The 18,185-nt window shown below is 45.2% G+C and overlaps 4 non-coding genes across 4 annotated transcripts; all 4 read right to left on the bottom strand.

Annotated features, from left to right (window-relative positions):
• Nucleotides 1–1,832: 1,832 nt before the first annotated feature.
• TRNAQ-CUG (transfer RNA glutamine (anticodon CUG)) lies at nt 1,833–1,905 on the bottom strand. The gene has a single exon. It is a non-coding gene; the product is annotated as a tRNA-Gln (tRNA).
• A 3,495-nt stretch (nt 1,906–5,400) lies between these two features.
• On the bottom strand, nt 5,401–5,473 carry TRNAR-CCG (transfer RNA arginine (anticodon CCG)). The gene has a single exon. It is a non-coding gene; the product is annotated as a tRNA-Arg (tRNA).
• Nucleotides 5,474–13,963: 8,490 nt separating this feature from the next.
• Nucleotides 13,964–14,036, bottom strand: TRNAQ-CUG (transfer RNA glutamine (anticodon CUG)). Its single transcript has one exon. It is a non-coding gene; the product is annotated as a tRNA-Gln (tRNA).
• A 3,490-nt stretch (nt 14,037–17,526) lies between these two features.
• Nucleotides 17,527–17,599, bottom strand: TRNAQ-CUG (transfer RNA glutamine (anticodon CUG)). The gene has a single exon. It is a non-coding gene; the product is annotated as a tRNA-Gln (tRNA).
• Nucleotides 17,600–18,185: the final 586 nt, after the last annotated feature.

The following is an 18,185-nucleotide window of genomic DNA, read 5'->3' as shown; positions in this document are numbered from 1 at the left end:
GCAGAGCAAGGCATTCAGGAGGATTCACAATGCCAAATGACTGGCTGAACCGGAGCAGGAGTGTATGGATGCTGGCTACGATAGCGACTCGTACCACCAACACTCACGCTTCTAATTCACAGACTAAGAAATCCCAAAGACCCAGTGCTCCTACTACATCCTTTTCGCTTCCAGCCTGCCATAAAGAACACCCCACTGGCTGCCTCACCCTTAGGATGTACATTCCGGTGTCCCATTGTCTGGAGGAAAGGGATGTAGAATGGACGGAACATCCGCAGTACAGCACGGGGCGAATATTCATTCAATAATTTTTAGGGCATCGCCTAAGCTGGCAAGGGGGCGGTTCATCGGCCGAGAGATTGTTGGTTAGCGCTGTAGTTGTGCACATCGTTGGTGGGCAAAAGCTGCTCTGTACTGTTTGCAAACAAAGCCATGTGAGGAGTGTAGGGTGGATGTGTGTGCTTGCTTGCCTCTTCAGACGAGGTGGAGCAGACTGGAGTGAGGCCACAGGGATGGCCTTTCATCTCTCAAGCAGGAGCATGTGAAAGAACACCAGTGGCCCATAGAACACCCTTGCCAAATAAAAACAAGTAGTTAAATAAATAATAAATGGAGGTGGCCGAGCCGTGCCAAACGTAAGAAAGGCGCGGCTGCCATATGTAAACATAAAACCCATCTGCCACCTTGCAATAATTAAAGGAAATGGAATGCCTTACGCACTCTCCAAAAACCTGGTACAACAGGGAGAAGGTGTCGTGTAAAGTCTAGAACTGCCGACTTTAGAATCAAGGACCGGGGTTTAAGTCACAGCGTCAGCTCAACATAACTTAATCTCCCCGTGCCACCAAAAAATGAATATGCCCTTCTGTAATGTAGCTGTTACTCATTAAAGGTCTCCAATACCTTCCCAGAGTTAAAAACAAGTCCTTAACTAAAATCAACAAGTGAACCTCTGTTCTAGCTCAGCAGCCACACTCAATAGACTAGAGAAAATTAACTAGGCAGCTTAGAGAGGGCGCAGAGAGCCCACAAAACCAAAGGTGGCCAAGATAACAGCATGATTTATAGCCTTGTTTACAGCTAAACTAAGATCAAGAATGCATTGAGAAGCTTCCCTGAACACAAACAGGAAACAACATAAAAAAGCAGTCCCCTAAAGACAAGATACACAGGACAAAGCATAATTATACAGTAGTTGGTGCCTGCTCCCAAAGAGAAAAAGGAGGGACTAATAGGCATGATTGACCACTATCAAAGGAACTATTTTTAAATGACACTGAAACCAGAAAATGAAATCTCTTTAAGCCCACATATAAGTATACTAAAGTATACAAGGGGCCGTACACTTATGCTCAACCTAAAAATGAACGAGCACGAATCAGATAAAGAGATAAGAAAACCTTTCATATTTCAGATGCACAAACGTAAAGATCTAGAAAAGAGTGGGTGGCGCCCACAGGCAGGTGAGGGGTGATTAACTGCAACATTGGCACTACAGGGTCTGTGCAGGGGGTTCTGTGTGCACAGCAGTCGTGCTCGCAGCTCGTGGTGCTAAGAACCATGTCCCCTATGGTGGCTTGGGCTGCTGCTGGCGCAACTTGCCTGCTGGTAAAGCCCCTTTAGGTAGGTCAACGGGCATCAGACAAACTTGCATCCATCCAGCTGGTGGTAGGTGCCGGAAGGCAGCTCCTTACATAGAACTCATAAAATGGTGGCGTTTGTATAACAAAGACGGACCCTCTGAAGATAATTTGATGAACCTAATTTTCTATAAATATCACAAGCTTGCATCTGTTCCTATTTTCCAGGGATATAAAGTACAGCTCCTCACATGACCCAGGTGGGACTTGAACCCACAATCCCCAGCTCCAGAGGCTGATGCCTTATCCATTAGGCCACTGGGCCAGTTGTGCAAGGTTTTGGTGCAGGACATCTCGTGTCAGGGGTCGTCAAAGGTAAAGTGACCAGTCACAGAGGCACCCTTTCTGGACTTTGTCAGTACATATCAGTTATCAGATATCTTGTTCCAATTTGTCTAACCATGACTACAACTCCCAGAATGCACTACTTTAAATCAAAACATGAACTGGAAAAGCTGTGTCCATGTGACATTGAGCATCTGGTCATCCTAAGCACAGGCTTCTGAAAGTGACAGATGATGTCACCAGAGGACGAGTCCTACGGAAACCTGAAGTAGGTAGATGTGTGCATGGATGTCATATTGCACAACCGCTGGCAGCTCTTTTTAGACGGGTGTGATCATGTGGTCATGAAAATGCCCCCACTAACAGTAAAAGAGGGCCAATGCCTGAAGAGGGTGACCTACTGTCCCATGCTGTATCTGGGGGGAGGCAGCCGAAAATACCAAAAGATAGGAGGGCTCACGCACAGCCATGCTATGAACATATCTTTGCATTAAAAGAAACCTACCCTACTGGCAGCTTTAGCTGTCTCGTCAGCCGAATGCAATAATTGTAGAAAATAAAATCCCCCTAAAAATACTCACATGTATGCCGAGTGGCTTTATGCAATGCATGACACCTACAACTAGTTCTGGCGCTTATTCCAACAACACCTTGTACGGTTTCAACCTTAAAATTGAAGCTGATATTTACAGAGCAATGTTTGCTATGTGCTAACAATGCAGGGCTGGATGAACATCCCATAAATGACAAGGCTTCTAGTGGCAGATATGAAGATGCCGGATCATAAATGGAACCCTAGGTGATGCCATCAGGGATAAGCCATGCAAGTTTATAATGAGATGAACAGATCCACCGTAACCAGAAAGAAAACTGACCAAAACAAACATGAGTATGAAACACAAGGCAAGGAAAGACTGTGGAGAAGATTTAAGGGAAGATTTACGAGCCCCTAGTGCCTCCTTTCTCCACATGAGCATCATATTTTTTATTACGCTCGTGTGGCCCAACAAGGACAAAATCACAGCGCCAAATTTACAAAGTGGAACAATACATGCATTGCGCCACTTTGTAACCCTTTGCGCCAGGCATAAAGTGTGCAAAGGGGGCGCTCCCCATTAGAGGGACCAAAAAAATGACACCAAGAAATCTAGGAGATTTCTTTGCGTCTTTTTTCAGCACTTTTAACCCCTGCTCAAAGCAGGCGCTAAAAGGAGGAACACCATTGTTTGCAATGGGTGTCAATGGGCTTTGCAGGATTAGCGTCAACATTTTTGTTGCTAATCCTGCAACGCTTAGAACTAGTGTAAAAAAAATTGATTCAAATTTCCTAACTATCGCCATGGTGGACCGTGTCTTAGATATGGCTCATACATTGTAGCGTTAGGGGGGTGCTAAGGGGGGCAAGGAAAGTGGTGCTGCACTGGGTGCAGTGCCATTTTCCTTAAATCAGGCCCAAATTTCTTCAAAACATAGACACTATATAACAAACTCCTCTTTTCTATCAGTGCAGTTTTCTTCTCTTGTTCTTCTCTTCCATCGCATCTACTGCTGCAAGCGGATGCTCAGTAACAATACCGTCTTCCACTCACCAACCGATGGGTAGCCAAAAATGACTATTTTTTGTAACTACAGCAAACTGCGAGCAGAGCAAGGCATTCAGGAGGATTCACAATGCCAAATGACTAGCTGAACCGGAGCAGGAGTGTATGGATGCTGGCTACGATAGCGACTCGTACCACCAACACTCACGCTTCTAATTCACAGACTAAGAAATCCCAAAGACCCAGTGCTCCTACTACATCCTTTTCGCTTCCAGCCTGCCATAAAGAACACCCCACTGGCTGCCTCACCCGTAGGATGCACATTCCGGTGTCCCATTGTCTGGAGGAAAGGGATGTAGAATGGACGGAACATCCGCAGTACAGCACGGGGCGACTATTCGTTCAATAATTTTAAGGGCATCGCCTAAGCTGGCAAGGGGGCGGTTCATCGGCCGAGAGATTGTCGGTTAGCGCCGTAGTTGTGCACATCGTTGGTGGGCAGAAGCTGCTCTGTACTGTTTGCAAACAAAGCCATGTGAGGGGTGGGTAGGGTGGATAAGTGTGCTTGCTTGCCTCTTCAGACGAGGTGGAGCAGACTGGAGTGAGGCCACAGGGATGGCCTTTCATCTCTCAAGCAGGAGCATGTCAAAGGACACCAGTGGCCCATAGAACACCCTTGCGAAATAAAAATAAGTAGTTAAATAAATAATAAATGGAGGTGGCCGAGCCGTGCTGAACGTAAGAAAGGTACGGCTGCCATATGTAAACATAAAACCCATCTGCCACCTTGCAATAATTAAAGGAACTGCAATGCCTTACGCACTCTCCAAAAACCTGGTACATGAGGGAGAAGGTGTGGTGCAAAGTCTAGAACTGCAGACTTTAGAATCAAGGACTGGGGTTTGAGTCAGAGCGTCAGCTCAACATAACTTAATCTCCCCGTGCCACCAAAAAATGAATATGCCCTTCTGTAATGCAGCTGTTACTCATTAAAGGTCTCCAATACCTTCCCAGAGTTAAAACAAGTACTTAAATAAAATCAACAAGTGAACCTCTGTTCTTGCTCAGCAGCCACACTCAATAGACTAGAGAAAATTAACTAGGCAGCTTAGAGAGGGCGCAGAGAGCCCACAAAACCAAACGTGACCAAGATAACAGCCTGATTTATAGCCTTATTTACAGCTAAACTAAGATCAAGAATGCTTTGAGAAGCTTCCCTGAACACAAACAGGAAACAACATAAAAAAGCAGTCCCCTAAAGACAAGATACTCAGGACAAAGCATAATTATACAGTAGTTGGTGCCTGCTCCCAAAGAGAAAAAGGAGGGACTAATAGGCATGATTGACCACTATCAAAGGAACTATTTTTAAATGACACTGAAACCAGAAAATGAAATCTCTTTAAGCCCACATATAAGTACACTAAAGTATACAAGAGGCCGTACACTTATGCTCAACCTAAAAATGTTACGAGCACGAATCAGATAAAGAGATAAGAAAACCTTTCATATTTCAGATGCACAAACGTAAAGATCTAGAAAAGAGTGGGTGGCGCCCACAGGCAGGTGAGGTGTGATTAACTGTAACATTGGCACTACAGGGTCTGTGCAGGGGGTTCTGTGGGCACAGCAGTCGTGCTCGCAGCTCGTGGTGCTAAGAACCATGTCCCCTATGGTGCTTGGGCTGCTGCTGGGACAACTTGCCTGCTGGTAAAGCCCTTTTAGGTAGGTCAACGGGCATCAGACAAACTTGCATCCATCCAGCTGGTGGTAGGTGCCGGAAGGCAGCTCCTTACATAGAACTCATAAAATGGTGGCGTTCATATAACAAAGACAGACCCTCTGAAGATAATTTGATGAACGTAATTTTCTATAAATATCACAAACTTGCATCTGGTCCTATTTTCCAGGGATATAAAAAACAGCTCCTCACGCGACCCAGGTGGGACTTGAACCCACAATCCCCAGCTCCGGAGGGTGATGCCTTATCCATTAGGCCACTGGGCCAGTTGTAAAAGGTTTTGGTGCAGGACATCTCGTGTCAGGGGTCGTCAGAGATAAAGTGACCAGTCACAGAGGCACCCTTTCTGGACTTTGTCAGTACATATCAGTTATCAGGTATCTTGTTCCAATTTGTCTAACCATGACTACAACTCCCAGAATGCACTACTTTAAATCAAAACATGAACTGGAAAAGCCGTGTCCCTGTGACATTGAGCATCTGGTCATCCTAAGCAGAGGCTTCTGAAAGTGACAGATGATGTTAGCAGAGGACGAGTCCTATGGAAACCTGAAGTAGGTAGATGTGTGCATGGATGTAGTATTGCACAACCGCTGGCAGCTCTTTTTAGACGGGTGTGATCATGTGGTCATGAAAATGCCCCCACTAACAGTAAAAGATGGCCAATGCATGAAGAGGGTGACCTACTGTCCCACGCTGTATCTGGGGGGAGGCAGCCGAAAATACCAAAGGATAGGAGGGCTCACGCACAGCCATGCTATGAACATATCTTTGCATTAAAAGAAACCTACCCTACTGGCAGCTTTAGCTGTCTCGTTAGCTGAATGCAATAATTTTAGAAAACAAAATCCTGCTAAAAATACTCACATGTATGCCGAGTGGCTTTCTGCAATGCATGACACCTACAACTAGTTCTGGCGTTTATTCAAACAACACTTTGTACGGTTTCAACCTTAAAATTGAAGCTGATATTTACAGAGCACTGTTTGCTATGTGCTAACAATGCAGGGCCGGATGAAGATCCCATAAATGACAAGGCTTCTAGTGGCAGATATGAAGATGCCGGATCATAAATGGACCCCTTGGTGATGCCATCTGGGATAAGCCATGCAAGTTTATAATGAGATGAACAGATCCACCGTAACCAGAAAGAAAACAGACCAAAACAAACATGAGTATGAAACACAAGGCAAAGAAAGACTGTAGAAAACATTTAAGGGAAGATTTACGAGCCCCTAGTGCTTCCTTTCACCACATGAGCATCATATTTTTTTTTACGCTCATGTGGCCCAACAAGGATAAAATCACAGGGCCAAATTTACAAAGTGGAACAATACATGCATTGCGCCACTTTGTAACCCTTTGCGCCAGGCATAATGTGTGCAAAGGGGGCGCTCCCCATTAGAGGGACCAAAAAAATGACACCAAGAAATCTATGAGATTTCTTTGCGTCATTTTTCGGCACTTTTAACCCCTGCTCAAAGCAGGCGCTAAAAGGAGGAACACCATTGTTTGCAATGGGTCTCAATGGGCTTTGCAGGATTAGCGTCAACATTTTTGTTGCTAATCCTGCAAAGCTTAGAACTAGTGTAAAAAAATGTGATTCTAATTCCCTAACTATCGCCATGGTGGACCGTGTCTTAAATGGGGCTCACACATTGTAGCGTTAGGGGGGCGCTAAGGGGGACAAGGAAAGTGGGTGCTGCACTGGGTGCAGTGCCATTTTCCTTAAATCAGGCCCAAATTTCTTCAAAACATAGACACCATGTAACAAACTCCTCTTTTCTATCAGTGCAGTTTTCTTCTCTTCCATCGCATCTACTGCTGCAAGCGGATGCACAGTAACAATACCGTCTTCCACTCACCAAGCGATGGGTAACCAAAAATTACAATTTTTTGTAACTACAGCAAACTGCGAGCAGAGCAAGGCATTCAGGAGGATTCACAATGCCAAATGACTAGCTGAACCGGAGCAGGAGTGTATGGATGCTGGCTACGATAGCGACTCGTACCACCAACACTCACGCTTCTAATTCACAGACTAAGAAATCCCAAAGACCCAGTGCTCCTACTGCATCCTTTTCGCTTCCAGCCTGCCATAAAGAACACCCCACTGGCTGCCTCACCCGTAGGATGTACATTCCTGTGTCCCATTGTCTGGAGGAAAGGGATGTAGAATGGACGGAACATCTGCAGTTCAGCACGGGGCGAATATTCGTTCAATAATTTTTAGGGCATCGCCTAAGCTGGCAAGGGGGCGGTTCATCGGCCGAGAGATTGTCGGTTAGCGCTGTAGTTGTCCACATTGTTGGTGGGCAAAAGCTTCTCTGTACTGTTTGCAAACAAAGCCATGTGAGGGGGGTAGGGTGGATGTCTGTGCTTGCTTGCCTCTTCAGACAAGATGGAGCAGACTGGAGTGAGGCCACAGGGATGGCCTTTCATCTCTCAAGCAGGAGCATGTGAAAGAACACCAGTGGCCCATAGAACACCCTTGCGAAATAAAAACAAGTAGTTAAATAAATAATAAATGGAGGTGGCCGAGCCGTGCCGAACGTAAGAAAGGCGCAGCTGCCATATGTAAACATAAAACCCATCTGCCACCTTGCAATAATTAAAGGAACTGGAATGCCTTACGCACTCTCCAAAAACCTGGTACAACAGGGAGAAGGTGTGGTGCAAAGTCTAGAACTGCCGACTTTAGAATCAAGGACCGGGGTTTGAGTCACAGCGTCAGCTCAACATCACTTAATCTCCCCGTGCCACCAAAAAATGAATATGCCCTTCTGTAATGTAGCTGTTACTCATTAAAGGTCTCCAATACCTTCCCAGAGTTAAAACAAGTACTTAACTAAAATCAATAAGTGAACCTCTGTTCTTGCTCAGCAGCCACACTCAATAGACTAGAGAAAATTAACTAGGCTACTTAGAGAGGGCGCAGAGAGCCCACAAAACCAAAGGTGACCAAGATAACTGCCTGATTTATAGCCTTGTTTACAGCTAAACTAAGATCAAGAATACTTTGAGAAGCTTCCCTGAACACAAACAGGAAACAACATATAAAAGCAGTCCCCTAAAGACAAGATACACAGGACAAAGCATAATTATACAATAGTTGGTGCCTGCTCCCAAAGAGAAAAAGGAGGGACTAATAGGCATGATTGACCACTATCAAAGGAACTATTTTTAAATGACACTGAAACCAGAAAATGAAATCTCTTTAAGCCCACATATAAGTATACTAAAGTATACAAGAGGCCGTACACTTACGCTCAACCTAAAAATGAACGAGTACGAATCAGATAAAGAGATAAGAAAACCTTTCATATTTCAGATGCACAAACGTAAAAACTCTAAAAGAGTGGGTGGCGCCCACACACAGGTGGGGGGTGATTAACTGTAACATTGGCACTACAGTGTCTGTGCAGGGGGTTCTGTGGGCACAGCAGTCGTGCTCGCAGCTCGTGGTGCTAAGAGCCATGTCCCCTATGGTGGCTTGGGCTGCTGCTGGGACAACTTGCCTGCTGGTAAAGCCCCTTTAAGTAGGTCAACAGGCATCAGACAAACTTGCATCCATCCAGCTGGTGGTAGGTGCTGGAAGGCAGCTCCTTTCATAGAACTCATAAATTGGTGGCGTTCGTATAACAAAGACGGACCCTCTGAAGATAATTTGATGAACGTCATTTTCTATAAATATCACAAGCTTGCATCTGGTCCTATTTTCCCGGGATATAAAATACAGCTCCTCACGCCAGACTTGAACCCACAATACCCAACTTGGGAGGCTGATGCCTTATCCATTAGGCCACTGGGCCTGCTATGAAAGGATTTGGTGCAGGACATCTCGTGTCAGGGGTTATCAGAGGTAAAGTGACCAGTCACAGAGTCACCCTTTCTGGACTTTGTCAGTACATATCAGTTATCAGGTATCTTGTTCCAATTTGTCTAACCATGACTACAACTCCCAGAATGCACTACTTTAAATCAAAACATGAACTGGAAAAACTGTGTCCCTGTGACTTTGAGCATCTGGTCATCCTAAGCAGAGGCTTCTGAAAGTGACAGATGATGTCAGCAGAGGACGAGTCCTGTGGAAACCTGAAGTAGGTAGATGTGTGCATGGATGTCGTATTGCACAACCGTTGGCACCTCTTTTTAGACCGGTGTGATGATGTGGTCATGAAAATGCCCCCACTAACAGTAAAAGAGGGCCAATGCCTGAAGAGGGTGAACTACTGTCCCATGCTGTATCTGGGGGGAGGCAGCCGAAAATCCCAAAGGATAGGAGGGCTCACGCACAGCCATGCTATGAACATACCTTTGCATTAGAAGAAACCTACCATACTGGCAGCTTTAGCTGTCTTGTCAGCCGCATGCAATAATTTTAGAAAAAAAAATCCCCCTAAAAATACTCACATGTATGCCGAGTGGCTTTATGCAATGCATGACACCTACAACTAGTTCTGGCGCTTATTCCAACAACACTTTGTACGGTTCCAACCTTAAAATTGAAGCTGATATTTACAGAGCACTGTTTGCTATGTGCTAACAATGCAGGGCTGGATGAAGATCCCAGAAATTACAAGGCTTCTAGTGGCAGATATGAAGATGCCGGATCATAAATGGAACCCTAGGTGATACCATGAGGGATAAGCCATGCAAGTTTATAATGAGATGAACAGATCCACCGTAACCAGAAAGAAAACAGACCAAAACAAACATGAGTATGAAACACAAGGCAAATAAAGACTGTGGAAAACATTTAAGGGAAGATTTACGAGCACCTAGTGCCTCCTTTCACCACATGAGCATCATATTTTTTTTTACGCTCATGTGGCCCAACAAGGACAAAATCACAGCGCCAAATTTACAAAGTGGAACAATACATGCATTGCGCCACTTTGTAACCCTTTGTGCCAGGCATAAAGTGTGCAAAGGGGGCGCTCCCCATTAGAGGGACAAAAAAAATGACACCAAGAAATATAGGAGATTTCTTTGCGTCATTTTTCGGCACTTTTAACCCCTGCTCAAAGCAGGCGCTAAAAGGAGGAACACCATTGTTTGCAATGGGTGTCAATGGGCTTTGCAGGATTAGCGTCAACATTTTTGGTGCTAATCCTGCAAAGCTTAGAACTAGTGTACATTTTTTTTATTCTAATTCCCTAACTATCGCCATGGTGAACCGTGTCTTAGATGGGGCTCATACATTGTAGCATTAGGGGGGCGCTAAGGGGGGCAAGGAAAGTGGTGCTGCACTGGGTGCAGTGCCATTTTCCTTAAATCAGGCCCAAATTTCTTCAAAACATAGACACTATATAACAAACTCCTCTTTTCTATCAGTGCAGTTTTCTTCTCTTGTTCTTCTCTTCCATCGAATCTACTGCTGCAAGCGGATGCTCAGTAACAATACCGTCTTCCACTCACCAACCGATGGGTAGCCAAAAATGACTATTTTTTGTAACTACAGCAAACTGCGACCAGAGCAAGGCATTCAGGAGGATTCACAATGCCAAATGACTAGCTGAACCGGAGCAGGAGTGTATGGATGCTGGCTACGATAGCGACTCGTACCACCAACACTCACGCTTCTAATTCACAGACTAAGAAATCCCAAAGACCCAGTGCTCCTACTACATCCTTTTCGCTTCCAGCCTGCATAAAGAACACCCTACTGGCTGTCTCACCCGTAGGATGTACATTCCGGTGTCCCATTGTCTGGAGGAAAGGGATGTAGAATGGACGGAACATCCGCAGTACAGCACGGGGCGACTATTCGTTCAATAATTTTTAGGACATCGCCTAAGCTGGCAAGGGGGCGGTTCATCAGCCGAGAGATTGTCGGTTAGCGCCGTAGTTGTGCACATCGTTGGTGGGCAGAAGCTGCTCTGTACTGTTTGCAAACAAAGCCATGTGAGGGGGGTAGGGTGGATGTGTGTGCTTGCTTGCCTCTTCAGACGATGTGGTGCAGACTGGAGTGAGGCCACAGGGATGGCCTTTCATCTCTCAAGCAGGAGCATGTGAAAGGACACCAGTGGCCCATAGAACACCCTTGCGAAATAAAAATAAGTAGTTAAATAAATAATAAATGGAGTTGGCCGAGCCGTGCCGAACGTAAGAAAGGCGCGGCTGCCATATGTAAACATAAAACCCATCTGCCACCTTGCAATAAATAAAGGAACTGGAATGCCTTACGCACTGTCCAAAAACCTGGTACAACAGGGAGAAGGTGTGGTGCAAAGTCTAGAACTGCAGACTTTAGAATCAAGGACCAGGGTTTGAGTCACAGCGTCAGCTCAACATCACTTAATCTCCCCGTGCCACCAAAAAATGAATATGCCCTTCTGTAATGTAGCTGTTACTCATTAAAGGTCTCCAATACCTTCCCAGAGTTAAAACAAGTACTTAACTAAAATCAACAAGTGAACCTCTGTTCTTGCTCAGCAGCCACACTCAATAGACTAGAGAAAATTAACTAAGCAGCTTAGAGAGGGTGCAGAGAGCCCACAAAACCAAAGGTGACCAAGATAATAGCCTTGTTTACAGCTAAACTAAGATCAAGAATGCTTAGAGAAGCTTCCCTGAACACAAACAGGAAACAACATAAAAAAGCAGTCCCCTAAAGACAAGATACTCAGGACAAAGCATAATTATACAGTAGTTGGTGCCTGCTCCCAAAGAGAAAAAGGAGGGACTAATAGGCATGATTGACCACTATCAAAGGAACTATTTTTAAATGACACTGAAACCAGAAAATGAATCTCTGTAAGCCCACATATAAGTATACTAAAGTATACAAGAGGCCGTACACTTATGCTCAACCTAAAAATGAACGAGCACGAATCAGATAAAGAGATAAGAAAACCTTTCATATTTCAGATGCACAAACGTAAAGATCTAGAAAAGAGTGGGTGGCGCCCACAGGCAAGTGGGGGGTGATTAACTGTAACATTGGCACTACCGGGTCTGTGCAGGGGGTTCTGTGGGCACAGCAGTCGTGCTCGCAGCTCGTGGTGCTAAGAACCATGTCCCCTATGGTGCTTGGGCTGCTGCTGGGACAACTTGCCTGCTGGTAAAGCCCTTTTAGGTAGGTCAACGGGCATCAGACAAACTTGCATCCATCCAGCTGGTGGTAGGTGCCGGAAGTCAGCTCCTTACATAGAACTCATAAAATGGTGGCGTTCATATAACAAAGACAAACCCTCTGAAGATAATTTGATGAACGTAATTTTCTATAAATATCACAAGCTTGCATCTGGTCCTATTTTCCTGGGATATAAAAAACAGCTCCTATCGCGAACCAGGTGGGACTTGAACCCACAATCCCCAGCTCCGGAGGCTGACCCCTTATCCATTAGGCCACTGGGCCAGTTGTGAAATGTTTTGGTGCAGGACATCTCGTGCCAGGGGTCGTCAGAGCTAAAGTGACCAGTCACAGAGGCACCCTTTCTGGACTTTGTCAGTACATATCAGTTATCAGGTATCTTGTTCCAATTTGTCTAACCATGACTACAACTCCCAGAACGCACTACTTTAAATCAAAACATGAACTGGAAAAGCCGTGTCCCTGTGACATTGAGCCTCTGGTCATCCTAAGCAGAGGCTTCTGAAAGTGACAGATGATGTCAGCAGAGGACGAGTCCTATGGAAACCTGAAGTAGATAGATGTGTGCATGGATGTCGTATTGCACAACCGCTGGCACCTCTTTTTAGACGGGTGTGATCATGTGGTCATGAAAATACCCCCACTAACAGTAAAAGAGGGCCAATGCCTGAAGAGGGTGACCTACTGTCCCATGCTGTATCTGGGGGGAGGCAGCCGAAAATACCAAAAGATAAGAGGGTTCACGCACAGCCATGCTATGAACATATCTTTGCATTAAAAGAAACCTACCCTACTGGCAGCTTTAGCTGTCTCGTCAGCCGAATGCAATAATTTTAGAAAAAAAAATCCCCCTAAAAATACTCACATGTATGCCGAGTGGCTTTATGCAATAGGCTTGTTTACAGCTAAACTAAGATCAAGAATGCTTTGAGACGCTTCCCTGAACACAAACAGGAAACAACATAAAAAAGCAGTCCCCTAAAGACAAGATACACAGGACAAAGCATAATTATACACTAGTTGGTGTCTGCTCCCAAAGAGAAAAAGGAGGGACTAATAGGCATGATTGACCACTATCAAAGGAACTATTTTTAAATGACACTGAAACCAGAAAATGAAATCTCTTTAAGCCCACATATAAGTATACTAAAGCATACAAGAGGCCGTACACTTACGCTCAATCTAATAATGAACGCGCACGAATCAGATAAAGAGATAAAAAAACCTTTCATATTTCAGATGCACAAACGTAAAGATCTAGAAAAGAGTGGGTGGCGCCCACAGGCAGGTGGGGGGTGATTAACTGTAACATTGGCACTACTGGGTCTGTGCAGGGGGTTCTGTGGGCACAGCAGTCGTGCTCGCAGCTCGTGGTGCTAAGAACCATGTCCCCTATGGTGGCTTGGGCTGCTGCTGGGACAACTTGCCTGCTAGTAAAGCCCCTTTAGGTAGGTCAACAGGCATCAAACAAATTTGCATCCATCCAGCTGGTGGTAGGTGCCGGAAGGCAGCTCCTTACATAGAACTCATAAAATGGCAGCGTTTGTATAACAAAGATGGACCCTCTGAAGATAATTTGATAAACGTAATTTTCTATAAATATCACAAGCTTACATCTGGTCCTATTTTCCAGGGATATAGAACACAGCTCCTCACGCGACCCAGGTGGGACTTGAAGCCACAATCCCCAGCTCCAGAGGCTGATGCCTTATCCATTAGGCCACCGGGCCAGGTGTGAAAGGTTTTGGTGCAGGACATCTTGTGTCAGGGGTCGTCAGAGGTAAAGTGACCAGTCACAGAGGCACCCTTTCTGGACTTTGTCAGTACATATCAGTTATCAGGTATCTTTTTCCAATTTGTCTAACCATGACTACAACTCCCAGAATGCACTACTTTAAATCAAAACATGTACTGGAGAAGCTGTGTCCCTGTGACATTGATCATCTGGTCATCCTAAGCAGAGGCTTCTGAAAGTGACAGATGATGTCAGCAGAGGATGAGTCCTATGGAAACCTGAAGTAGGTAGATGTGTGCATGGATGTCGTATTGCACAACCGATGGCACCTCTTTTTAGACGGGTGTGATCATGTGGTCATGAAAATGCCCCCACTAACAGTAAAAGAGGGCCAATGCCTGAAGAGGGTGACCTACTGTCCCATGCTGTATCTGGGGGGAGGAGCCGAAAATACCAAAGGATAGGAGGGCCCACCCACAGCCATGCTATGAACATATCTTTGCATTAAAAGAAACCTACCCTACTGCCAGCTTTAGCTGTCTCGTCAGCCGAATGCAATAATTTTTGAAAAAAAATCCCCCTAAAAATACTCACATGTATGCCGAGTGGCTTTATGCAATGCATGACACCTACAACTAGTTCTGGCGCTTATTCTAACAACACTTTGTACGGTTTCAACCTTAAAATTGAAGCTGATATTTACAGAGCACTGTTTGCTATGTGCTAACAATGCAGAGCTGGATGAAGATCCCATAAATGACAAGGCTTCTAGTGGCAGATATGAAGATGCTGGATCATAAGTGGACCCCTAGCTGATGCCATCAGGGATAAGCCATGCAAGTTTATAATGAGATGAACAGATCCACCGTAAGCAGAAAGAAAACAGACCAAAACAAACATGAGTATGAAACACAAGGCAAAGAAAGACTGTGGAAAACATTTAAGGGAAGATTTATGAGCCCCTAGTGCCACCTTTCACCACATGAGCATCATATTTTTTTTTACGCTCATGTGACCCAACAAGGACAAAATCACAGCGCCAAATTTACAAAGTGGAACAATACATGCATTGCGCCACTTTGTAACCCTTTGCGCAAGGCATAATGTGTGCAAAGGGGGTGCTCCCCATTAGAGGGACGAAAAAAATGACACCGAGAAATCTAGGAGATTTCTTTGCGTCATTTTTCGGCACTTTTAACCTCTGCTCAAAGCAGGCGCTAAAAGGAGGAACACCATTGTTTGCAATGGGTCTCAATGGGGTTTGCAGGATTAGCGTCAACATTTTTGTTGCTAATCCTGCAAAGCTTAGAACTAGTTAAAAAATGTGATTCTAATTCCCTAACTATCACCATGGTGGACCGTGTCTTAAATGGGGCTCAAACATTGTAGCGTTAGGGGGGCGCGAAGGGGGGCAAGGAAAGTGGTGCTGCACTGGGTGCAGTGCCATTTTACTTAAATCAGGCCCAAATTTATTCAAAACATAGACACTATGTAACAAACTCCTCTTTTCTATCAGTGCAGTTTTCGTCTCTTGTTCTTCTCTTCCATCGCATCTGCTGCTGCAAGTGGATGCACAGTAACAATACCGTCTTCCACTCACCAACCGATGGGTAGCCAAAAATGACTATTTTTTGTAACTACAGCAAACTGCGAGCAGAGCAAGGCATTCAGGAGGATTCACAATGCCAAATGACTGGCTGAACCGGAGCAGGAGTGTATGGATGCTGGCTACGATAGCGACTCGTACCACCAACACTCACGCTTCTAATTCACAGACTAAGAAATCCCAAAGACCCAGTGCTCCTACTACATCCTTTTCGCTTCCAGCCTGCCATAAAGAACACCCCACTGGCTGCCTCACCCTTAGGATGTACATTCCGGTGTCCCATTGTCTGGAGGAAAGGGATGTAGAATGGACGGAACATCCGCAGTACAGCACGGGGCGAATATTCATTCAATAATTTTTAGGGCATCGCCTAAGCTGGCAAGGGGGCGGTTCATCGGCCGAGAGATTGTTGGTTAGCGCTGTAGTTGTGCACATCGTTGGTGGGCAAAAGCTGCTCTGTACTGTTTGCAAACAAAGCCATGTGAGGAGTGTAGGGTGGATGTGTGTGCTTGCTTGCCTCTTCAGACGAGGTGGAGCAGACTGGAGTGAGGCCACAGGGATGGCCTTTCATCTCTCAAGCAGGAGCATGTGAAAGAACACCAGTGGCCCATAGAACACCCTTGCCAAATAAAAACAAGTAGTTAAATAAATAATAAATGGAGGTGGCCGAGCCGTGCCAAACGTAAGAAAGGCGCGGCTGCCATATGTAAACATAAAACCCATCTGCCACCTTGCAATAATTAAAGGAAATGGAATGCCTTACGCACTCTCCAAAAACCTGGTACAACAGGGAGAAGGTGTCGTGTAAAGTCTAGAACTGCCGACTTTAGAATCAAGGACCGGGGTTTAAGTCACAGCGTCAGCTCAACATAACTTAATCTCCCCGTGCCACCAAAAAATGAATATGCCCTTCTGTAATGTAGCTGTTACTCATTAAAGGTCTCCAATACCTTCCCAGAGTTAAAAACAAGTCCTTAACTAAAATCAACAAGTGAACCTCTGTTCTAGCTCAGCAGCCACACTCAATAGACTAGAGAAAATTAACTAGGCAGCTTAGAGAGGGCGCAGAGAGCCCACAAAACCAAAGGTGGCCAAGATAACAGCATGATTTATAGCCTTGTTTACAGCTAAACTAAGATCAAGAATGCATTGAGAAGCTTCCCTGAACACAAACAGGAAACAACATAAAAAAGCAGTCCCCTAAAGACAAGATACACAGGACAAAGCATAATTATACAGTAGTTGGTGCCTGCTCCCAAAGAGAAAAAGGAGGGACTAATAGGCATGATTGACCACTATCAAAGGAACTATTTTTAAATGACACTGAAACCAGAAAATGAAATCTCTTTAAGCCCACATATAAGTATACTAAAGTATACAAGGGGCCGTACACTTATGCTCAACCTAAAAATGAACGAGCACGAATCAGATAAAGAGATAAGAAAACCTTTCATATTTCAGATGCACAAACGTAAAGATCTAGAAAAGAGTGGGTGGCGCCCACAGGCAGGTGAGGGGTGATTAACTGCAACATTGGCACTACAGGGTCTGTGCAGGGGGTTCTGTGTGCACAGCAGTCGTGCTCGCAGCTCGTGGTGCTAAGAACCATGTCCCCTATGGTGGCTTGGGCTGCTGCTGGCGCAACTTGCCTGCTGGTAAAGCCCCTTTAGGTAGGTCAACGGGCATCAGACAAACTTGCATCCATCCAGCTGGTGGTAGGTGCCGGAAGGCAGCTCCTTACATAGAACTCATAAAATGGTGGCGTTTGTATAACAAAGACGGACCCTCTGAAGATAATTTGATGAACCTAATTTTCTATAAATATCACAAGCTTGCATCTGTTCCTATTTTCCAGGGATATAAAGTACAGCTCCTCACATGACCCAGGTGGGACTTGAACCCACAATCCCCAGCTCCAGAGGCTGATGCCTTATCCATTAGGCCACTGGGCCAGTTGTGCAAGGTTTTGGTGCAGGACATCTCGTGTCAGGGGTCGTCAAAGGTAAAGTGACCAGTCACAGAGGCACCCTTTCTGGACTTTGTCAGTACATATCAGTTATCAGATATCTTGTTCCAATTTGTCTAACCATGACTACAACTCCCAGAATGCACTACTTTAAATCAAAACATGAACTGGAAAAGCTGTGTCCATGTGACATTGAGCATCTGGTCATCCTAAGCACAGGCTTCTGAAAGTGACAGATGATGTCACCAGAGGACGAGTCCTACGGAAACCTGAAGTAGGTAGATGTGTGCATGGATGTCATATTGCACAACCGCTGGCAGCTCTTTTTAGACGGGTGTGATCATGTGGTCATGAAAATGCCCCCACTAACAGTAAAAGAGGGCCAATGCCTGAAGAGGGTGACCTACTGTCCCATGCTGTATCTGGGGGGAGGCAGCCGAAAATACCAAAAGATAGGAGGGCTCACGCACAGCCATGCTATGAACATATCTTTGCATTAAAAGAAACCTACCCTACTGGCAGCTTTAGCTGTCTCGTCAGCCGAATGCAATAATTGTAGAAAATAAAATCCC

The sequence above is a fragment of the Pleurodeles waltl genome, chromosome 9 (genome assembly GCF_031143425.1).
Source record: "Pleurodeles waltl isolate 20211129_DDA chromosome 9, aPleWal1.hap1.20221129, whole genome shotgun sequence".
Classification (NCBI taxonomy): Eukaryota; Metazoa; Chordata; class Amphibia; order Caudata; family Salamandridae; genus Pleurodeles; species Pleurodeles waltl.
The sequence above is the reverse complement of the archived record's forward strand: the minus strand, read 5'-3'. Positions and strand labels throughout refer to the sequence as shown.